This window comes from Carassius auratus, unplaced genomic scaffold (assembly GCF_003368295.1).
Source record: "Carassius auratus strain Wakin unplaced genomic scaffold, ASM336829v1 scaf_tig00009843, whole genome shotgun sequence".
Lineage (NCBI taxonomy): Eukaryota > Metazoa > Chordata > Actinopteri > Cypriniformes > Cyprinidae > Carassius > Carassius auratus.
Window position 1 is genome coordinate 1 of NW_020524078.1, and position 22,297 is coordinate 22,297.

Sequence of the window (22,297 nt, forward strand, 5' to 3'; positions counted from 1 at the left end):
CAATGAAGTTTTCAGCGTGTCACAGCAAAGGAATGAAGCTCCAAAGACTGTCAAGAATATGTTCAGGCCACATTTCACACCAAATCAAAAGAAGAAAATAATACAAATTAAAGCTTTTTTCTTTTTAGTACTAATAAAAATTATGGAATAGTAACATATACAAAATCAAAGATGTATGTTTTTTAAGCAGCTGTAATGAGACTCACAGACATTAGAACGCACACAGTGGCTTTCTCCTCATATGAACGAGGACACTCCTGCACAACAGCAATGAACCCAAATTACAGTTTTAAATAGGTTCACACAGACTCATTAAAGGTCCTCTTGAATGTTTAGACAGAGACAGATGTCTCTTGTCTCTAAAAAAAACAGCATAGTTAAGTTTTAACGTTACTCTACTGTATCTTATGAATCACGCGACACAATGAAACTCTTTAAATCTACTTCAGTTTGCCAATAAAGCTCTCGCCGCCCCGTGATAGGTCAGTAGGGTCGATGGAGATGAGGTAATTGGATGTTTTGCTCTTCTTTCTCTTCCTCCCGGCTAAAAGGAAAACCTAATGTATAACAGAATTTAATTGGACACCGAAACAGCAGCACAAAACGGACATCAAAAACATCCGATAGAGATTGAGACATAAACAAACAAACAATCAGAGACGGCGTTTCCATATATTGTTTTGAGAAATGACAACCAACTATATAACACATATAGATATACATATACATATAGGGAAGTTGGCTATATGTATTATTCTACAAGGTAAAAAAGATGGCTATAAAACATGGCTTTTAACATATGATTTTTGATTTTAGGATAAGCATTTAACAAGCGCAGCAATATTATGCTGAGTTGTCATTTAGCTCTCCTGCAGGCTAAATATGGTTCCTTTCATCAGAATCAATCATTTCAAGCCCTTTGGCAAATTGGATGAATGGAGTGTCACTGATTGGGCTTGATTGCTGGTGCTAAACAATGATGACTTCTTGGAAAACATGGAAATAATCATTGTTTCGGTGTGTGTCTGACCTTCTTGCCATCCTCTCTCTCCAGATGGAGGTAGTAGGTGGGGTACATCCCCTGTCCATGCCCTTCTTATCCCGTGTGATCCTGCATTTCACAGCCACTCCTTGAGGTGCGGGTCTGAGAGTGAACTCCTCCAGGTCATCTACGTCGATGGATGGTTCATTGGCCAATGGGCTGGAAGCTGAGGTCGCCTCCTGTCATTGATTAGGCAGATACAGATTGATCCCAGTCAATTATAAATTTACGTTAAGAGAAGGGTAAAAAGTGTAATAAATAAATATATATATATATATATATATATATATATATATATATATATATATATAATATATATATATATATATAAATCAAAAAGTATGAGACATGAGGAAAAAAAGCTGATTTAATAATAAATAAATAAAAATCTGAACACCCACTGAAAAATAAGATATGTGTTATATTTAAACCTTGAAAGCAACAAGAACAACAAATTGTGAAGAAAAAAAAATGTTCACATAAAAGTGTGAGTTGAACTTAATTGCACAGATTACATTATATAAGCATTTTCACTAGTGCACTCATTGCTTGACATTTGGACCCCAGTGTATATTAATCAAATGTCCCTGTGGTCTGAAATGTAAGCAGCTGGATTAAAATGGAAATGTTAAAGAGCAACAAAGCAACCCAGTGACGTTATTAGGTTCAGGCCCAAGAGACATGGATGAGCAACTACACAACCAAATGAATAACATCCGAATTTAGACTCCCATGAAATTAGTTTACTGGAAGAGCTCGGATAACAGACAAATAACAAGAGGGAAAAAAAAAATAAATATATATATATATATATATATATATATATATATATATATATATAGTATATATATATATATATATATATATAGGTAAATATGCATGTGATATGCACAAGTGAATAATATGAGATAAGGACCATTTCTTTAAAGTTTACAGATTTTAGTTTAATGTTTTTTTTTTTTGCAGTGTGACAAATAAATACAATTTAAAAAATCTCCATGTAGTCTCTCAAATAATAAAAGCATAAAAATAAACTTGAATTTTTTTTCTTCAGAATATATTACAGTCACAATGCATAACACTACAGGAATTCTCCCAATTTGACTTATCTACTAATACAGTTTTCTTAGTAATAGATTTTTATTTTCTACAAAACACTGTACATTGTGATCACCAGTGAAACAGTGGTAAGAGCAGGGGTTTCATACAGGCATGGTTTCCATCAAGTTATTTTAAGAAAGTAATCATTTCTCCGTTGCCATAGGAAACAACGGGACTCTGACCCTCTGTTTTCAGCATTGCAGGGCTTGTGCCAAGATAGACACAAGAGAATACATCCTAGCATGACAATCCACAGACTGCTTGTGTCAGCATTGTACATGTAATATAACTGGACACAGATGAGTTCACATTTGGAGCTAACGCACATATACTGCTCAAAATAGCAGGCAAGCTTCAGTTTTAGACAGCAAAGGACAAGGAATGACCTTCACTATGCAAAAGTGCAGTTGGGAATCAACAAAAATGATATAAATTTGGTCAGCAATGCATTATATACTGTGGGTGTCAAGTCAGAATCTTATTTGGTAACTGACTGCATCTAATCCACAGATCTTTACTTTTTGCAGGCCAAGGTCCCGTTGGTGTACTTAGTGACAGAACGAGTGACCCTCTACATACTGTAAAAAGAGTTTTATATATTAAGCATGACAGCATTAAGGATCTCATAACTTGTATATAGTACCATACTAACGCATTTTCATACATTATGATGCTTAAAATAATCCTTTGAATCCATATTGAATCATATCTGTACAGGCTATTCAAAGTCATATGTATATAACAATATAATTTTAAAGCATTTTAAAAGATTATCTTCTTTAAAAAAAAGTCTAATGTGGGAGGAACAATGAAACGTTTTTCTGACTTCCACCTTCTTAATTTTAGCTTAAGTTCAATTTTTTTTTACTATTTTCTACTATTTTATATAATGCATACTTTGAAGTGCCAAAAACCACACACACACACCTCCCCCCCCCCAAACAAACGACAAAATACACTATATTCAAAAGATCAAGAGTTTTTATTTATTTGACCAAAACAATAAAATTGTGAAAACTCATTACAATTAAATATAATTGTTTTCTATTTTAATGCATTTTAAATGTAATTTATTCCTGTTATGGTAAAACAGATTTTTCAGCAGCCATTACTCCAGTATTCAATGCTTTGAAGCACAAGAAATTTCAACATTTCTTATAATCAGTGTAATAGATAATGTCTTTACTGTCACTTTTGATAAATTTAATGCATCCTTGCTGAATAATAATAAAAAAGGCATTTCTTCAAACAAAACAAAAATGTATGACACCAAAGTTTTGAATCGGATATTAAATATTTATCTTCAGTCTCCTCTTAGTTATGAAAAGGTAATTATGGTAACCATTATTAACAGTCTACCTTGCTGGACTTTTTGCTGGTGGCAGATCCAGGTCTTGTGTTGCTGTTGAGCTGAGATGAACTTGAGCTGACCAAATCATCTTCATCCTCTTCTTCATCAAAGTTCATGCTACTGGAGATTCCTTTGAACAAGAAAAAATATTGAGGAGTTAATTAAATAGTGTGTCAAAAGCAGAACATGTGGAGAGAACAGCAGCAGGCATTAAGCAAACATGGAGGCATTATGCAGTGCAAATAACTGCACTCTGATGCCAAAAGAGCATTAGACACAAAACCAACGGATTACATTTAGGATAAAAAAACCACCACTCCTAGTCAGTTCTATAAATTAGCAGAAAATAGAAAATTATATTAAGACAAAATTATTGTCCATAGTCCAGATCCAATCATACCGATTCTAATAAGTCATGCAGACAGTAAAGACATGATTTAATCCAAATATGTCACAGAAGGAGGAGAGAGAGGCAGACACTGAATCTAAGTGCTATATAGCATGTAAGATCTCAAAGTGTTTGTCACCAGATGATGTTATTATAGGAACATGACGTTGTGTTGCATGTTAGGCGATCGGTGATACTGAAGAACAATCTACAAATCATGTCTCAAGATGGCAGCATTCTCTCCATCTGTCTCTCTCTCCGCTCTCGTTTGCGTTACCCTGAGGACTATCGCTGGTGTACCTTTCTTCAGCATGGTGACCCGTAGGTCCTGTTTGCCCTGTGACTGTGTGTTGCCCACTGCCTCACCCTGGCCCTCTGCCTCACTCTCCAGGGCAGGTGAGTGGCCCACTGTCAGGATCTGAATCTGGTTGCCCAGCTCCTGACCCTCATCCTGGAAGGCAGCGGGCCCATCAATTCCTGTGGTACCACCACAACACAGTAACACTGTTAACTCCACCATATCAACCAACCTCTATCCACTCTTTGGTATCACATAAATGATGGTATACATGGAAATATGGAGACAGACATTTAAATCATAATGCGTGAATGACTTCCTCTGCAGTATTAGAGTCTAATTGATGGACCTTTTTCACACAAACACTACCGGATTATTTAGATTTTTTTTAAATACTTTTTAAAAGTTTCTTATGCTCATCAAGGCTGCAATTATTTGATAAAAAAAAATACAGTAAAAACAGTAATATTGTGTAAATATTTTAAAATTAATTTATTCCTGTGATGACAAATCATTAGTCCAGTCTTCAGTGTCACGTGAGTCCTTCAGAAAACATTCTAATATGCAGATTTTGTTTTGCTAAGTTAAAACAGCTTTAGCTGCTTAATATTTTCGTGGAAAATATTAAATATAATTTTTTAAGGATTCTTTAATGAATAGCACGATTAAAAGAAGAGCATTAATTTGAAATATAAATCTTTGGTCTTTACTTTCAATTTTGATTTATTTAATCGGAATAAAAGTATTTATTTATTTTCCTTTTTTTAAGAAATCAACATATTAGAAGGAATTTTAAAGTATCATGTGACACTAAAGAGTAGAGTAATGGCTGTTGATGACTCAAATTGAATATTTTTAATTGTAAAAATATTTACAATTATTGCTATTGATATAAATTATTAATATTACCATTACAATATAACAATATTATTATGTATTTTGATCAAAGGTAAGCGTAAGATACTTATTTTAAAAACACACAAAAAAATCTTAATTATTCGAAACTTTTGGCTGGTAGTGTATGCAATATATAACCTTCTCAATTAGCTTTTCATGTGCTGATGCTTTTAAGTGCCCTTGGGGTTTCAAGAATTGTCTTTTTATCAGATGCTCTTATGTCAGCCTGGATTCTATATTTCACCCAATAGTCACTATTAGTGAAAGAACATGTTGTCCCAGTCAAGCACAGCTACATGCAACCGTCCAGATTATAGCTACCATCTATCCATGCATCCAACCAGGCCATATTAAGTCATTATAGCTACTGAGACCCTTCTTTTCCCCCTCCAGGGATTCGTCTCCTGTACAATGTCAGAGAATTAGCTCTGACTAGATGGCTGAGAGGCATTAGTGCTTGTGATTGCAGAATAATCAGTACTGCATTTAGATGCTGGGGCTCCCTAACAAGGTAAGTAATCATCAGAGAAAAAGCCAGAGAGACAGAGAATATTGATTAATCAAGAATAAAATGAACAAGATTCTTGCATCAGCTTATTCTTTCACAGCTTTGGGTTGAGAAACAAATCTATGATTTGAAATCATCATTTGTGAGTCACAGATCTGTTTGTGCAGGTTATTCTGCAGATAAAGCACCATGACCTGTGTCAAGGGCTGCTACACGATTGTGGGGGAGATGATGTTCTGCTATCACAGTCTCAGAAGCACCATAATAAAAGAGCAACAGGTGACTAAATACTGTAGCTCTGTTCAGACAAGCAGAACTTTTTATTATTATTATTTTTAAAGCATATCTGGCTCAATTAGTTTCAGTTTTTTGCAGTCTTTTTCTTCTTTCTAACCACATCCATACCCGTTTCCAGATAAATGTTGTGTACATCAAACCTACTTTGTAAAACTAAAGAAAGCGGTCTTCAAACCTAGATTGGTAAAGTTAAAACTACCAAACATGTTATGTTTACAGGAAGTGCTTACAGTAGGTTCTCTTCTCACAAAATAGAGTGCTGAAAGAATAAGTCTTAGAACCCAGAAATAAATGTTATTCTTTGAACTTCCAGTTCCATTGTCCTGAAGTTAATACATGGGTTTTTAGTTAAATGCCTGGAATAATGTCTGAGGCTAACACTTGCTTTGCACATTTTATTCAAGATAACACCACCAGTGATTTTTTGTCTTGAGAAAGGTGGTTGCAAACAAGTGGATAATTGGGACTAAAGAGGTTGGTGGAGACATTAATGTGATCACCCAGAACAGGAAAACTACTTGCTTAGATCTTACTTAGAACTACTTACTTATAAAATCGAATAATAACTAGTTTGCTTTTAAATGCACAGACTCGTTGTGTTTACAGTATATTCAAAGTCTCGCGAGCCATTCTAAATCAAACTTGTAGATTTTAAATAAATATGCTGCTGATTATTGACTTTTGGTGATTGTATTTATATTCAAAATTCATAAAAGTTGTGTTCATTTGTAGAGATTATCTTGATAAACAAAATATTTAAGAACTATAAACTTTTGTCGGTCATAGATTATTTTACGCAGTGATCAAAAGGAAATGGAAAATCCTATTGGCTTTTTGTCAATGGCTAATTCCAGGTTTCTGGGTTGGTCTTTGAAAGCATACCATCCCTGCAGCACTTTATTATTGTAATGTAAAGCAACACCTTCAGCATATGAAGGCAAAAAATAAATGTTTTCGCCCCCAAGAAATCCAAATGCTCCCTTGTGTGTCATACTGGTGCTGAAGTTGAGCTAAAAGCATCACCACTTGATGGATTGAGCCCCTGCTCCTATTTGTCTATTTCATGAAAGTTTTTGTCTTGTATTGATGAAGGCCGCAGTAGGTCATCTCAGAACTGCTCTTGGCAGGCAGACAGTGACTGCTCTTATAAGGAGTATTAGAAGGGATTTTGTTTTTTTCTTGAAAAACTATTGGCAGTACAACAGCAGTTTGGTTCCTCTCCAGGGGTGCGATCATTAATGCCGTGCCACGCTGTCATTGACAGAGAAAGCAGTGAAAACCCTCAACACACTTTCAAAGGGAAATGGATTTAGATGAGGGGAAATTAAATGCAAAAACAGTACAGGGAACAGGAAGACATGATAAGATTGTTTGTAGCTGTGGAAGTTAAAACAAACACACCACATGAGAGATGGCAGATTACAATAGCTGATGTTTGACTGGAATTATGTGCTTTTTATTGGTTTACTTTTATCCAATTTGCAAGCAAATTAACTATGTTTTAAACCTGTATGACTTTTTTTTTCTTCTGATGAACACAAAAGAACACACATGGAGGAATAATAAGTTTCAAACTGGTAACAAAACAATCACAGAGCTTCCCCCTTATATAATGACAGATTCTACAAAACCTTTAGATAAAAAGCAAATGCTTTTTATTGCATTGTCATTTTATTGCATCAGGGTTGTTGTTGTTTTTTTCAAGCAAATAATTATAGAAATTTGAACAGAATTTTTAAAGCTGAACATAATAAATGGACAAGAGAGTTAGATTTTCAACAAATTACTATCTCCAATCTTTGTTCTGCTTTAAAATAATTATATGTGAATAAATAGCCAGGTCCAGATCATATTTCTCCGTTGTTTTTAAAATTAGCGGCTGATTTTATTTATCTATCGCTGACAAATCAGTTTAATTTTTTATTAACTAATACAATCCCTAAGATCTGGGAATCTGCATTTGTAGTTCCCCTGTCAAAGGGGTTTGGTGCTTCTTTAATGGATAACTATAGACCCTCATCTAAGCTCCCGATGTAGAACCCAATGTGTACAGATGGAAGGTGTTTAGTCAGATCCTCTGGAGGTTGTTAAGGGAGTCCCACAAGGATCTGTGTTGGGGCTGTTATTATTCAGTAATCTGCCTTAATTTTAATATTGATAATGCAAGGTTCGATTTTTATGCAGATGATACTATCATCTATTGTTCACCCACTTCTAAGCAGCAATCTTTTTTATTGCTTTTTTACAGTCTGCTTTTGATATTATCCAACACAGGTTTTGTGATTTGAAGCTAGTTTTAAATGTTGGAAAATCAAAATGCATGTTATTTTCAAATTCTAAAACTTCCCAAGAAAACTCTATTGTTCTTCGGACTTCTCAGGGGAGCCAAGTTACTTCGATGTCAGAGTAAAAATACCTGGGTATTATTATTGATAACACATTACATTAAGTTGTGCGTTTCATTCTGTGGGAGGAAGAATTTAGGGTAACACTTTCTAAGAAGCCTGTATTTATAATACATTATAAGGGTATTCTTAAGGCATTATAATGCATTATAAAAAAAGAAAAAAGTATAATATATCATAAAAACAATCACTTATTTGTGGTTTTAAGTTTAAGAGTATGATTATTTATAACACACAATAAACACCATATTAAATCTACTTAATTTATAGTATAATGGGCTGTATCAATCTTGACATTTAAGATCTGGGCAGTATCTTACTACACCTTGTGAGTGGTTAGATGTTGAGTGTTATTTGAGTGTTTCCTGTGGAGCTAATGTTAATTAATTGATGTGAGCGTAATACTACAACTGAAAAAATTTGAAGTTTTATATGGTTATATTTTTTTTTTTAATGGCCCCTTAATCAATCGACTATAAGCAACTATGCAACTACATGCCAACTAACTCTCATTAGAGTATTAGTATGCTCGAATGGTCAAATCTAGTGTAGTAGAATAAGTTGATGTACTTGCAAAGACACTTAAATTCAGTTTATATGTTTGTTGACCATCAAAATAAAGTATTAGCATACATTTACAGTAGCAGACATACTAATACTCTAATGACTGGTAGTTGATATGTAGTTGCAGAGTTACTTATCAACAGAAGTCTAAAGGGTATCATCAAAATAATCAAACCGATATTACAATAAAAATAGTTCAAAGCAAACATGTCATATTACACATTCATCTGATCTGATATCTGATCTTATGGCTGTTTGAGAGTATTGTTATTATTATTATTATTATTATTATTATTACTACTACTTATAAGTGGTCTTTGACCGCTTTAAGTAACATAAGAAAAATGTCAAGATACAAGACTTATAATACAAAAATTATAACTATGAGAAATATAATCCATTGTAAAAGTGGATGCAACATGTTCATTGTGTTACACATCATCATACTCTTAAAAGCTATAACCACAAATAAGTAAACATAATATATTACAACTGTTCTTATGAATACTCATGAGATGATACAACATATACATTTTTTTTATATTGCATTATGCATTCATTATAATGCCTTAAGAACACCATTATAATGTATTATAAATACAGGCTTTATACAAAGTGTTACTGAAATTAGTGTCTGTTTTTTTTCTTCTACCGGTTCTCAATTGTGTGGATAAAGTGTATCAGCATGCTCCCTCTTATCTTCATGCCTCCTTGGATGTTTTGTGCCATGGTGCTTTGAGATTTATAACTGATTGTAAATTTTCCAACACATTTTTGTGAACCATACAAAAGAGTTGCAAGACCTTCTTTGAGTATTTGGAGAAAATGCATATCTATTGATATTAAGCCATTTTATCCCTGCTGTTTTATTCAAAAGATTTTGTCTGACAATTATTAATTACATTCTCAATCAAATTATAATCTTTGTGTGACCCTTGTCAAAACTGATCTTGGTAAAACTTCCTTTAAATATGCCACCACTTCAGATTGGAATATTCTCCAAAAGGAGACTTATTTTTATATTTATTTTTACTTAGAGAGTGGTCTTCAGTCTAGAGAGTGGTGTGTGATTGTTTTAATTGGTTATACATACTGTGTTATGTCAGTTTAGGTATTGTATGTTGTAACTTTGTTGTTTATTTGTTTACACAAACTTGGCTGCCTATCTTAACCATGACACTCCCGTAAAAGAGATTTCAATCTCAGTGAGTCTTTTCCTTGTTAAATAAAGTTAATAAATAAATATTTTAAAATTTAATTGGATCCAAACAGCATTGGACTCCATTGACTTTCATTGTATGGGGAAAGAGAATGAGACAGAGAGAAAGAGAGAGAGAGAGAGAGAGAGAGAGAAATTTTCCATAAATCCTTATTTTGTGTTTTACAGAAGAAAGACATACAGGTTTGGAGTGGCATGAGGGTGAGTAAATGATGACAGAATTTTCATTTTAGGGTGAACTGTCCCTTTAAGGCTATGTCATAGTGTAGTATAACAATTAAACAATGCAGAAAAATAATAAAAATGCTAACTGAAATTGCTGCCTGTATGGCATGCACACATATACTTTATATGCATAGCAACAAGGCAGTTTTGAAATCAATGTGAAAACTCCAGAAAAAAAAAACACTACAGTTTAAATACTTTGAAAGAAGTCTCTTATTCTCAACTAGGATGCATTTACAGTGGAGAAAATATTTATTTTATCTCCTGCTGATTTTGTAAGTTTGCCCCGAAATTAAGTTTTTTCATGGTACATTTATTGTAACGTCTGAAAACAGAATACCAACAAAAATAAAAATCCAGAAAAAACACATCCTATAAAGGTTAGAAATTGATTTGGATCAATAACAAGCTCCTCCCATGTAGTTTGGGGCTGATCCCTCACTTTTCTCATGGTCATCCTTACCCCATGAGATGAGATCATACAAGGTCTACAATCTTGTCTCTGATATCCTTTGACAGCTCTCTGGTCTTACCCATGGTGGTGGTGGAAGATACAGATTGTGTGGACAGATGTCTTGAACACCTAACGAGCTGAGATAAGTAGTAACTTCTTAAAAGTGGCAGGACTAATCTGTGTTCCACATGGACACATAACTTATTTCACTTACTAAAATGTAAATCAAATTCTAACCTTCATATAATGTTTTTTTCCTGGATTTTTTGGGGTAATATTCTGTTCTATAAATAAATCTGTTAAAATAAATCTACCATAAAAATTACAGATCCTTAATTCCTTTGTAAGAGAAAGGGCAAACTTACAAAATCAACAGGGGATCAAATAAATATTTTCCCTATTTGATCAAAAATAGAGTAAAAATTCTACTTAAAAAAATTGTTAAATTTTTTTATCTATTTGTACTATTTTATTATATTTTAACATGCAATCTATTCCTGAAACATTTCAATGTCATTTCATGAAATCAATAATAATTAATATTAATAATGCTGCTTAATATTTTCGTTGAAATCATGAAACCATGATTTTTTATGACAAAGTTCAAAAGAACAGCATTTATATGATATATATATATATTTGTAACAATGTATTTACTGCCACTTTTGATCGAATTAATGTTCTTGCTAAATAATAATAAATAAATTAATAAATAAATCAATATTACTGATCCTGAACTTTTGGACAGTAGTGTACATTCATAAAGGAACAAACACATTTTTTTTGCATGTTGTTGTGATGAATATGAACATCCTCAATCTTTGTAATGCTGATAATGACACAAACTTAATCACTGGATGGCACAAATGTCCTTTACGCATACAGATAAACACACACACACAGTTTTTCATGCACATGCTGGGCCTGACGGTTAACAGGCTGCTCAGCTGACCTTTGTGCTTGCCCTTTTTCTCCTTCTTGGCACTGGCAGTCTGAGGAGTGGAGGTAGGCGGTTTGGTTTTTTTAACCGAGCGAGGAGCCTGAACCTCTGCTACGGCTTTAACTTCTTCCTGTTCCGCTTCTTGTACTAAACGAGGAGGTGCAGGATGAGCCAGCAGGAGCAGAGAAGATAGTGCCAGAGAAGTTTAAAGTATATGAGGAGAAGAAAGAGAGTTAGCAAAGACACAAAGCATAAACAAAGCTTACACACAGAAGATAGCTGCAAGCACAAAAAATGAATAATAATAATAATAACAAAAGTATTCCACTGCTACCATACACCCCTGGAAGCAATTTTAATTTAAGGGGACTCAGTGGCTGTCAGAACAACCAGGACATCAAAGCTTTAAGACACAATTCATTCCCTCTCACAGTCTGCTTCTTTTAACTCTCCTTCAAGGCCGTGAACTGCTGTGCTTCCTGCAAGCAACAGATTTGGAGGATTCACTCATAAAAGTGCATATTACTGTCAGTTTGAAACTTGTCAATAGCTACAGTACACCACTACCACTTAAAGGCATAAAGAGAGAAAGGTGATCAATGGTTTAGTTATGGAAAGTAACTACAGAGACACTGACTTGCTATTTGTGAAAAGAGAGAGTGACGCAGTGTTAAACAATGAAGTTACGTTTTGTTACTTGCTTTGGGAGACTGAAGGCATCAGTTCACAGGTGATTAAAAGCTTCTCTGTTCAGACTCTGTATATGCCTCAATTTCTGCATAAATGTGCAATGAAACCCTTAAACGTTGTTGTAGTCAATTACTTAAATTATAGGGCCTAATAATTACTCAAGCTTAATAAGTGAAATAAAATCCACAATTAAACCACAATCATGTAAAGTATTGTTAAAGCAAACACTGAAGGAAGGTGTCATTTTGTCCAAGATTATAGCTATAAAGTGTGAGAAAGTTCTTTAAATCATTAAATTTGAAATTATATTATAAAAGTTAAGGTCTGTTTGCATTTCCTATGCACTGTGTCTCATTCACACAAATAATTGATAATTATCAGACCAAACCTGGTAATTACAGAAAGGCCTGTAACTGAGCTTTCATGCAACTGGATAGGACAAAATTATGGCATTTTAATTTCTGATTTTTTATTTATAATTTAATTTTTTATGCAATAACATTGCTTCTGCAATTCAGATTTTTGTGTAAATGCATTTACTGTATGGCCCGTTGTGCAGCAAAATATTCTGTGAAAATGCATCTTATGAGGTATACAGTACATGCCACTTCATATCATCCAATAGGGCTGACAAACACAAATGTACAAAGAAGAAAATAATATGCACAGCATATTCATACAGTTACAATTCACTGAAGCTCATGCTGGATGAGTGCCAAAGACTCTTTGATGAGACAGCACAACACTGAGGGAAACACTGTAAATTATTCATAATACTGTATACAATATACAATACAGTATGCACTAACAGTCCCACAGTACAGGTGTCAAATCATCAGCTGTCAAATCAAATCATCAACTGAATGATGATTTACAGGAATGTTCTGGTTTCAATACCAGTTAAACTCTATTGACAAAATGTGTGGCATCATGAACACTGAAAAAATAAAAATTTAACATGTCCCTCACCTTGTAAAAGAAAAAAAAAAACTCTGCTGATTCTTCATTAGACTGAGGTCGTAGGATCGGTCACACAATTTCTGACACAGTCAGAATGTAATCAAATTCATCTGCATGTCATAATAAGCATTCAAAGACTGCTTACAGTATGCACAGTAGTGCTGTTAATGTTAACTTAAACAAAAAACTATTAAAAATAGTATCCAGTAATTCAAATCAGGGCTCTGAAACGGTTCAAGGAATGAAGATGAAAACCGGAAACAAACAAAATTTTGACAGGAACAGAACCAGAACCAGAAACAAAATCAAATTTTATAGTTCCGAACAGAATCGAAAATTTGAAATGGCCATGAACCGGTTAATAACGTTATTTTATCGTTCCATTTAATATTTGAAATTTGCTGTTGAAGAAATAATAATTCCAGCAGTACAGCATATGCAAATGTGACGCTAAGCTAGGGAGTGTAATGTCCGCTCAGCTCTTAGAGTTTATCTGAGGATAAGTGAGATAAATTCAACAGATCACACACCTGCAGCCTTCTGTGAATGGAGAATACTGAAAAACGAACCCATATAGGCTTACATAAAAAGGAATATAGGCATATACACTAAATATATTTCACTTAAATCATATTGACAGATTAACGAAACAAAAGAAAAAGTGTGCTAGATTACGGTTCATTGTGACACGTTCCAAAGTTTTCGGAAAGGAAAATGAAACTGCAGAGAGACGTTTTCTTTATTTTGCAAAAGCATTACAGTTTTAATTATTTTGCAAAAGCTGACAGCTTTGAATAATGTCTTGCTTCTATAACCAATCGGATTTGGTATGACCATCGTCCTGACACAACATCATTTTGCTTTATTAAAGCCTGTACATTAACAAAATAAAATAGAGTTAAAGAAACAAATAAAAAGTTAGACTGCTCCGTTGTACATGTTGCGTTCAGAGTGACAGCACCTCTGTGCTGATACAGCCGATTTGAAGGATGACGTTTTATGTAGATAAAAGTACAAACACTATATAATAAATAATATTTTAGAATCCAGATGTGTCGGGAACATGGAAACATTTTTTATTCATTATTTCGTAAAGTAATAGGGCTAATAAAATGCAATGCCACAACTTAATTTTTTTTTTTCGCTTTCATCCTTGAAATGTGAAATTTAAGGTTAAAATTAATGTTCTATAACTTTAAATAAGATATAAAGGTAATATCGCGAGAACAGAACGCGGGAGATAAAAGTCTGCACGCAGTAATGAGAGGTAGAGAGAGAGACAATGACGCACACTGTATAATCAGATGTGGCTAATTCCTAATGTTCACCTCTTGTTTAATGAATCAAGTGTTATGATCTGCCAAACTCCCTGTCGGTGTCCTCCTTCCAACAAAGCCAACGAGCTAGCGCGGTAAAAACTGTAAACCCTGCATATAGAAACGAAGCACGTTACATTATTATTAGGCAAATTATAGACACATAATATTATTTTTTTAAAATAACATTATTAACCGGTATTTTTTCCATCCGAACCGGCTTCGGAACGGTAATAATTCAGAGGAACGCAGGAACAGAAACATTAAAATATCGATTCTGCTCGGAGTGAACCGATTTAATTTTCTTTTCGTTTTCAAGCCCTGATTAAAATAAAGCTGAAATAAAAATCCTTGACAACTAACTGAAATAAAACAAAAGTTTAAATTATCATAAAAATGACAAAAGTCAAAATAAAACTAATTAATATATATATATATATTAGAATTATAAGCTAATTCAAAATATTACACACTACAATAGTATTATATAAATAATACTAAAATGAGACTGGTTCCAACTAGGACTTTAATCAAACCAGATATATAATACAAATAAGGTAGCCATAATGGCAAACAGAAACCTGGCATAATAATGCAGCATGAATGGCTCACAATGTTTGCTCACAAGTCAGCCAAAATGAAGAAAAGGCTTCTCAAAGTTCAAAGGAAAGACCCCTGACACTAGAAAATGTTTTAACATAGATGACTGAGGTCTGCATTGACATTGTAGGAAGAGTTTATCTAGCACTGAGCAGTCTGGGACAGAGATCAATAGAGTAACTCAAGCCAGTACTGCTGGCAGTATGAAGAATGGCAGCATTGTTTGCCGAATAATAAGCAAACAAGCATTTCCATTTTCAATCATCTGCCTTTGTGAGCCACTCTGTTTGAGCAGCTTGGGTCGATATTAGCATGTCAGCGTAATGACAGCTTGGAATAACGTCTCATGCCCTCAAGAGTGAACGTGACCCTAGAGTCTCTGTGGCATTATGTTTATTTGAAATAGAGAGAGTATTTATTTATGTATTTTTGATATGTGGCTTTGAACTGTACCATGATAGATGGTGCTGCTGTTGCCGCTGAGGTAGCTCTCCACAAGGGGAGCCTGTTCTTCCGACTGCCGAGTCCTGCGCACTCGAGAGCGCCCGTCCAGATTAGACTGCACCATCAGGGGCTCTTGACGTTTCTTTTTCTGCTTCTGTTCCAATAAAGCTCGCTACAAACACACATCAACAGACACATGTGATATTTAGTGTGCAGTCGGTATACAGCCAAACACTACATTATATTAGATGTGTTGGGTAAGTTACTCAAAAAAGTAATAGATTACAATTTACTGATTACTACTTGAAAACTGTAATTTGATTACATTACTGATTACTAGGGGTGTGACGGTTAGTATATAACTGTGAGACCTGCGGTTATAGTTGAACACCGTCATTAGAACTCTATAACCGCCAAAACCGTGTCATTAAAATATTTTTTACAAACATTTTTTATCAAAAATTATTTTCATTTTTTAGATAGGATCATAAGATGCGCAATATATTGGGAGACATGGTTTTTACCACTTAATGAAGTTTTGTAAATCGTCAGACATGATATTTACCACTTCATAAAATTTTGCTTTGTAGAAAACCTTTCTTAAAAACGAATTTCGTTTTGTACAAATTTTATCTTAATTTTAATAAATGTTTCATCAACCAATTGCATGTATTTTAATAAATAAAAAGCAAATATAGCAGACAATGACATGGAAGCACCAGCGCGCCGCGTTCACTTGCACTGCACTGTGAACTAGAGCGCATCTCATCGTAAATGAAACTCAGCGTAGGCCTATGCCTCATACATTAGCATTAAATATCTTTGCTGCATCCTTTCTAGAACAGACAATGGCTTTTTTTGCGGCTCGCATCAGCAAAGCATTGCATCGCAAAACAATCAGTGGATGGCGGGCGGGTGCGGCTTTGAAATTTGCTCAAAAAACGTTGGCGCGGATGATGAGTTTTGTGACATATCTCCTTAATAAACGGAGGTCTGAAATCTCTGTACCTTTACCGATCAGAGTGGCGCTGATACGGAGTTAACCCGCTATGTCCAAGAACAACCAATTGACTCTACGGCAGATCCACTACCCCCCCCCCCAACGGTTATGTTATGAACCGTCACATTTGACTCACGTCATAACCGTCATCACCAATTCTGAAACCGGCACACCCCTACTGATTACTGCATGTAAAAAGTAATCAGATTACTAATGACTTTACTTTTAAGCTACTCTGAAAATGTATAAAACTTACAAAATAAATAAAATTGTAGTTCGAGTAATTTAACACTGACTGAAGAATATTACAAGGTACGAAAACAGCAACTTGACTAATTTAAATTACACCATTTCTAAAACTTAAAGTTCTTAGTATAAACCTGCCTAACAATGAAAAATATATCTTTAAATGTGCCTATACAGTGTTTTATATACAACATTGCTTGCTGAGTGTAGGGTATATGTGTATGCTGGATTAACTGTGAGAGCGTTAAAGATATATAAAACACTGAAAAATATTCTGATAACATTTCAAACCAAAATTGATGAAAATAAATAGCATATTTGAATGCTAAAAATGGTTCTTGTTTATTCGTTTACGAAAGTGCACCCTGTTTGTTTTCTTTATTTTACAAAAGCACAACGTTTTGTTGATATTGTGAGTGTACACAAATAAAAGAAGACCCTTCCCAGATTCAAATTATGTATAACACTTGTATGTATGATAACAAATGGCAGAGCATTTTAAGTTCTTTTCTCTGTTATCAGGAAAAATGCAAGTGATCGCGTCGGCACCACCATCGACCCCGCACAAAACGTGATTTTAAAAGGCATAATATATAAGGCATAATATTTTTCCCTTAACACTACATTTGTAACGCAAGTAATGTAATTATATTGACTTTATTAACTGTAATCAAATTACACAAATTTAAAATGTAATGCATTACATAACTGAATTACCAGTAATGCTGCAATACACAGTTACTGTGTAAGGCGTTATACCCATATTATATGTACATATATGTCTGACATGAAAGAAATGCTAAAATGAAATGTGGGAACAACAAGTAACTGGCACCAAACATATTTATTTCTGAGAGAACTGCCTCTAGCAGTTGCAGTTTAAATCCCATCTTGCCTGGCGAAAAAAAAGGCAAAAAAGGCCCAAGGCATAACAAAATGCTGCCCAAAATTACTGCAGTATTACAGCAAGTATTTTTATTAGTGAACATTATTCATTGTACATGGCAAAGTTTCTGTACTTCTGCCAAAGTTTATTTACATCTTCTGAAGAGAATATTTGGAAAAAAAAATAGAGCTAGAGATGAGGATAAGATGCACTCAGGGATGCATTCCTTTGCAATCTCTATATATAAATAATATATTTCTATCAATATCAAAAACTTAAATCGCAGAAGGATACTGCTGTGCAACAATGTGAAAAGCATCTGCAGAATTTTCTGAAATCCTAAACAACTGATAAGCTAAAGAAATCTTAATAATAAAAATATACTGAATGCTTGTGTAATTAAATTTGCTATTCTCTATTATTCCTCATGTAAGTCATAATAAAACATAAAAAATTACACCACAAACACTACCATTAAATTGATCAAAGATGACAGTAAAGACAGTTCCCTATCTGTCGGTCACTACGAGTTATGTCGACCGACAAATGGGGTATCACTTGGGAGGCCAATCATCTCTGATTTTAAGAGAAAACGCCAATGAAATTGGCAAGTGGATTAACACACCTGAGCCACTCCCCGTGCCAGCGGGTATAAATAGGGCGACAGGTGCATCCACTCATTAGATTTTTGCTTCGGAGCCGAGTAGTGGATGAAGAAACCTCTACAAAGCCATCATCTTTGTTTTGTTCTAACTGTTCCTGGTCGGTGTGACGGCGCATTACAGCGGTGTCCCTGCGAGTCGGCGATTCCCCTGGGCGCTTCGGCTAAAAGAGACAGTTCTAAAAGAGCAAATCACGGACGATTCGCGTCTTTTTCAAGATGCCGTTTCGTCCGTGTCCTTCTGGATGCGGTCGTTTCCTGTCTTCGGTTGACGGTCACGAGCGTTGTCTGCAGTGTCTGGGCGTCCAACACGCTGAGGCTGCGCTCGTGGATGATTCATGCTTCTACTGTGGGCGTATGAACATGGCAGCGCTGCGATCGCGTCTCTCACTCCTCAAGGGGAGTGCAGCAGACCCCTCTGTCGCCACCCGTCCCGGTCTCTCTGGCTCGAGCAGAGGGCCGCCGGCTGGCGCTCTGGGAGATCTGAGGATCACAGTGAGAGCTTCTCCGCCGGGCCACGCCCCACGGACCTCTCACTCCTCACGCAGCGACTGTCCCGTGCAGCTGCCGATTGATTCTGCTGGGCCGTCTCACAGCGGTCCCAGCGTGTCTTTCGGTGCGCCGCCCGAGGACCAGATGTCGATTGCTGCATCGGGGGATGGGTTATCGACCTCTGAGGATGAAGGTTCGGCGGGGCTGCCCCCCTCGGGTGTTGTCGCCACTGCCGAATCGGACTTGGAGTTGTCGGCCATGCTTGCCCGGGCAGCCGTGAGTATCGGACTGGAGGTGACTTCACCGCCCAGTCCCGAGCCCTCACGGCTGGATGATTGGTTTCTCGGCGCGGGACGCGGCTCACAACCTCGTTCTGCTCCGGTGCCTTTCTTCCCGGAGGTGCATGAAGAGGTGACGAAGTCGTGGACGGCCCCTTTCACGGCCAGAAGCCGCTCTTCTCCCTCTTCCATCCTCACCACCCTCGATGGCGGGGCAGCCAGGGGGTACGTAGAGGTTCCCCAGGTGGAGAGGGCGGTTGCGGTGCACTTGTGCCCACAAAACGCCGCCACTTGGAGGAATCGTCCGCGCCTCCCGTCCAAGGCCTGTAAGCTGACGGCCGCACTCGCTGCCAAGGCTTACAGTGCTGCGGGCCAAGCTGCCTCTGCCCTGCATGCCATGGCTATCCTGCAGGTACACCAAGCCAAGGCACTCAAAACCATGCACGAGGGTGGTACCGACCCGGGGTTGATGCAGGAGCTGCGCACGGCGACCGACTTCGCCTTACGGGCAACGAAGGTCACGGCGCGGTCCCTCGGGAAGGCGATGTCCACGCTGGTGGTCCAGGAGCGGCATCTCTGGCTGAACCTGGCTGAGATGAGGGACATGGACAAAGCGCGCTTTCTCGACGCCCCCATCTCCCAGGCAGGCCTGTTCGGCGACACTGTCGAGGACTTTGCCCAGCAGTTCTCGGCGGTACAGAAGCAGACTGAGGCAATCCAGCACATCCTGCCCCGACGTGTCTCTCCGGCTGCCACCGTTCCGTCGCGGGTAGCGCCTCAGCCTGCTCGTCGCCGTGGGCGCCCCCCTGCGTCCTCTACGCCAGCTCCGCCCCGTGCTGAGAGTTCTTCGAGGCCGGCGCGTCGAGCCCCGCGCAGGAGAGCGGCGCCCCCCGTGTCACTCCCGGCTGCGAAGTCCTCCAGGAAGTCGACCAAGCGGCCCTGACACGGGCAACTCGGAGATGCGGAGAACTGCTCTTCAGGAGATGGCGAAGACAGCGCCACTCCTTCCCCCGGAGGAGGGCTGGGCGGAGAATCTTCAGTTTCTGTTTTGTTTTGTTCCGCCACTGGCCAGTTCCTCCGGGAACACGAGGAGTGTGGTTGCGATGACCCAGGACGCAGTGCCTTCTGGGCCTTCCGGCACGACTCCCCATCGCTGCACCACTGCGGGTATGTCGACTGTCCCTTTGGTGCCACTTGTACGGTATCTGGGAGCGTGGCTAAAATAAACCACATCCCGGGGGAGCTCAATCGTGCAGCCGACGCGCTCTCACGACAGCTCACTTTCCCCGGGGAATGGCGACTCCATCCCCAGACGGTCCAGCTGATCTGGAGTCGATTCGGGGAAGTCCAGGTAGACCTGTTTGCTTCCCACGAGTCCTCCCACTGCCAGCTGTACTATTCCCTGTCCCAGGCCCCCCTGGGCACAGATGCCCCCAGCGGTGGTAGACACTATCACTCAGGCTAGAGCCCCTTCTACGAGGCAGGCCTATGCTCTGAAGTGGAGTCTGTTCACGAATTGGTGTTCTTCTCACCGAGAAGACCCCCGGAGATGCCCGGTCAGAGTCGTGCTTTCTTTCCTGCAAGGTAGGCTGGAGCGTGGGCTGTCACCCTCCACCCTGAAGGTGTATGTGGCTGCCATTGCAGCACATCACGATGCAGTGGACGGCCGGTCCCTGGGGAGGCATGACCTGATCGTTAGGTTCCTGAGGGGTGCCAGAAGGTTACATCCTCCTAGGACACCCCTGATTCCCTCCTGGGACCTCTCTATTGTCCTGGCGGGACTTCAGAGGGGTCCCTTTGAGCCGCTGGATTCGGTTGAGCTGAAGTTCCTGTCTCTCAAGACAGCGCTCCTGATCGCGCTCACTTCCATCAAGAGGGTCGGGGACCTCCAAGCATTTTCGGTAAGTGAAGAGTGCCTTGTGTTCGGGCCGGCCTACTCTCACGTTGTCCTGAGACCCCGGCCTGGATACGTGCCCAAGGTTCCCACCACTCCCTTCCGAGACCAGGTGGTGAACCTGCAAGCGCTGCCCCTGGAGGAGGCAGATCCAGCCTTGTCGTTGCTGTGTCCCGTAAGAGCGCTTCGCATATACGTGGACCGCACCCAGAGCTTCAGAAGCTCTGAGCAGCTCCTGGTCTGCTTTGGAGGTCAGCAGAAGGGAAAGGCTGTCTCTAAGCAGAGGTTGGCCCACTGGATAGTGGACGCCATCGCCTTGGCTTACCATTCCCAAGGCGAGCCGTGCCCCCTGGGGGTGAGGGCCCACTCCACACGGAGTGTGGCCTCCTCCTATGCGTTGGCGCACGGCGCCTCTCTGGCAGACGTTTGTCGAGCTGCGGGCTGGGCGACACCTAACACCTTTGCGAGGTTTTACAACCTCCGTGTAGAGCCAGTTTCCTCCCGTGTGTTGGGTAACAGGTAATTGGCGGGAAGGGCTGGCTGGGTGTCTCGCTTGCTGCGCCATTCCCCCTAACACGGGGATGTGAGCGCCTTCTTCTCCCAGTAGAGTGCCCCGGTTGGCGTACCCTGGTCGAGCATCCTCCAGCACCCTCGGCGTCAGACTTGGCGGAGCAGTCTGTCGCCAGGCCCAGTACTGGCGTTAGCATGCCCGGAGCCGGTCAGCCCCTGTACTGGGCTAGGTGTCCATATGGCTGGGTTCCCTACGGGTAATCCCATATGTGTATTCTTCCACGGTAAGGTTTCCCTCTTGGCAAACCCGTGTCTTCCCTTGACAGATCGCTCTGTCAGTCTCTTCTGGCAGCCGTTCCATCCCTGCTCCAAGGTAGGACCTGCCTCAGAGACCCTTTCCATATGTAGTACTGCCCCCTGGGTCAGTCCATATCGGTATATCCACATGTCACCTCCCTACGGGTAGGATGTGGTCTCCGTAGCGGCCTTTCCTAAAGGCTCGCTTCCCCATTGTCTTGCCAGCTGAAAGAACAAATAGGGAAGATTTGAAGCTATCTTTCACTGAAGGTTGAAATCCCTTCCATTTACTTTATGTGGGCGGAACAGCAGCATGGCCTTCTCCAGCAGCGAT

At 38.6% G+C, this 22,297-nt stretch overlaps 1 pseudogene; it reads right to left on the minus strand.

Annotated features, from left to right (window-relative positions):
* Nucleotides 1-440: 440 nt before the first annotated feature.
* LOC113072667 (tubby protein homolog) overlaps nucleotides 441-22,297 on the minus strand; it is a 35,702-nt pseudogene continuing 13,845 nt past the window's right edge.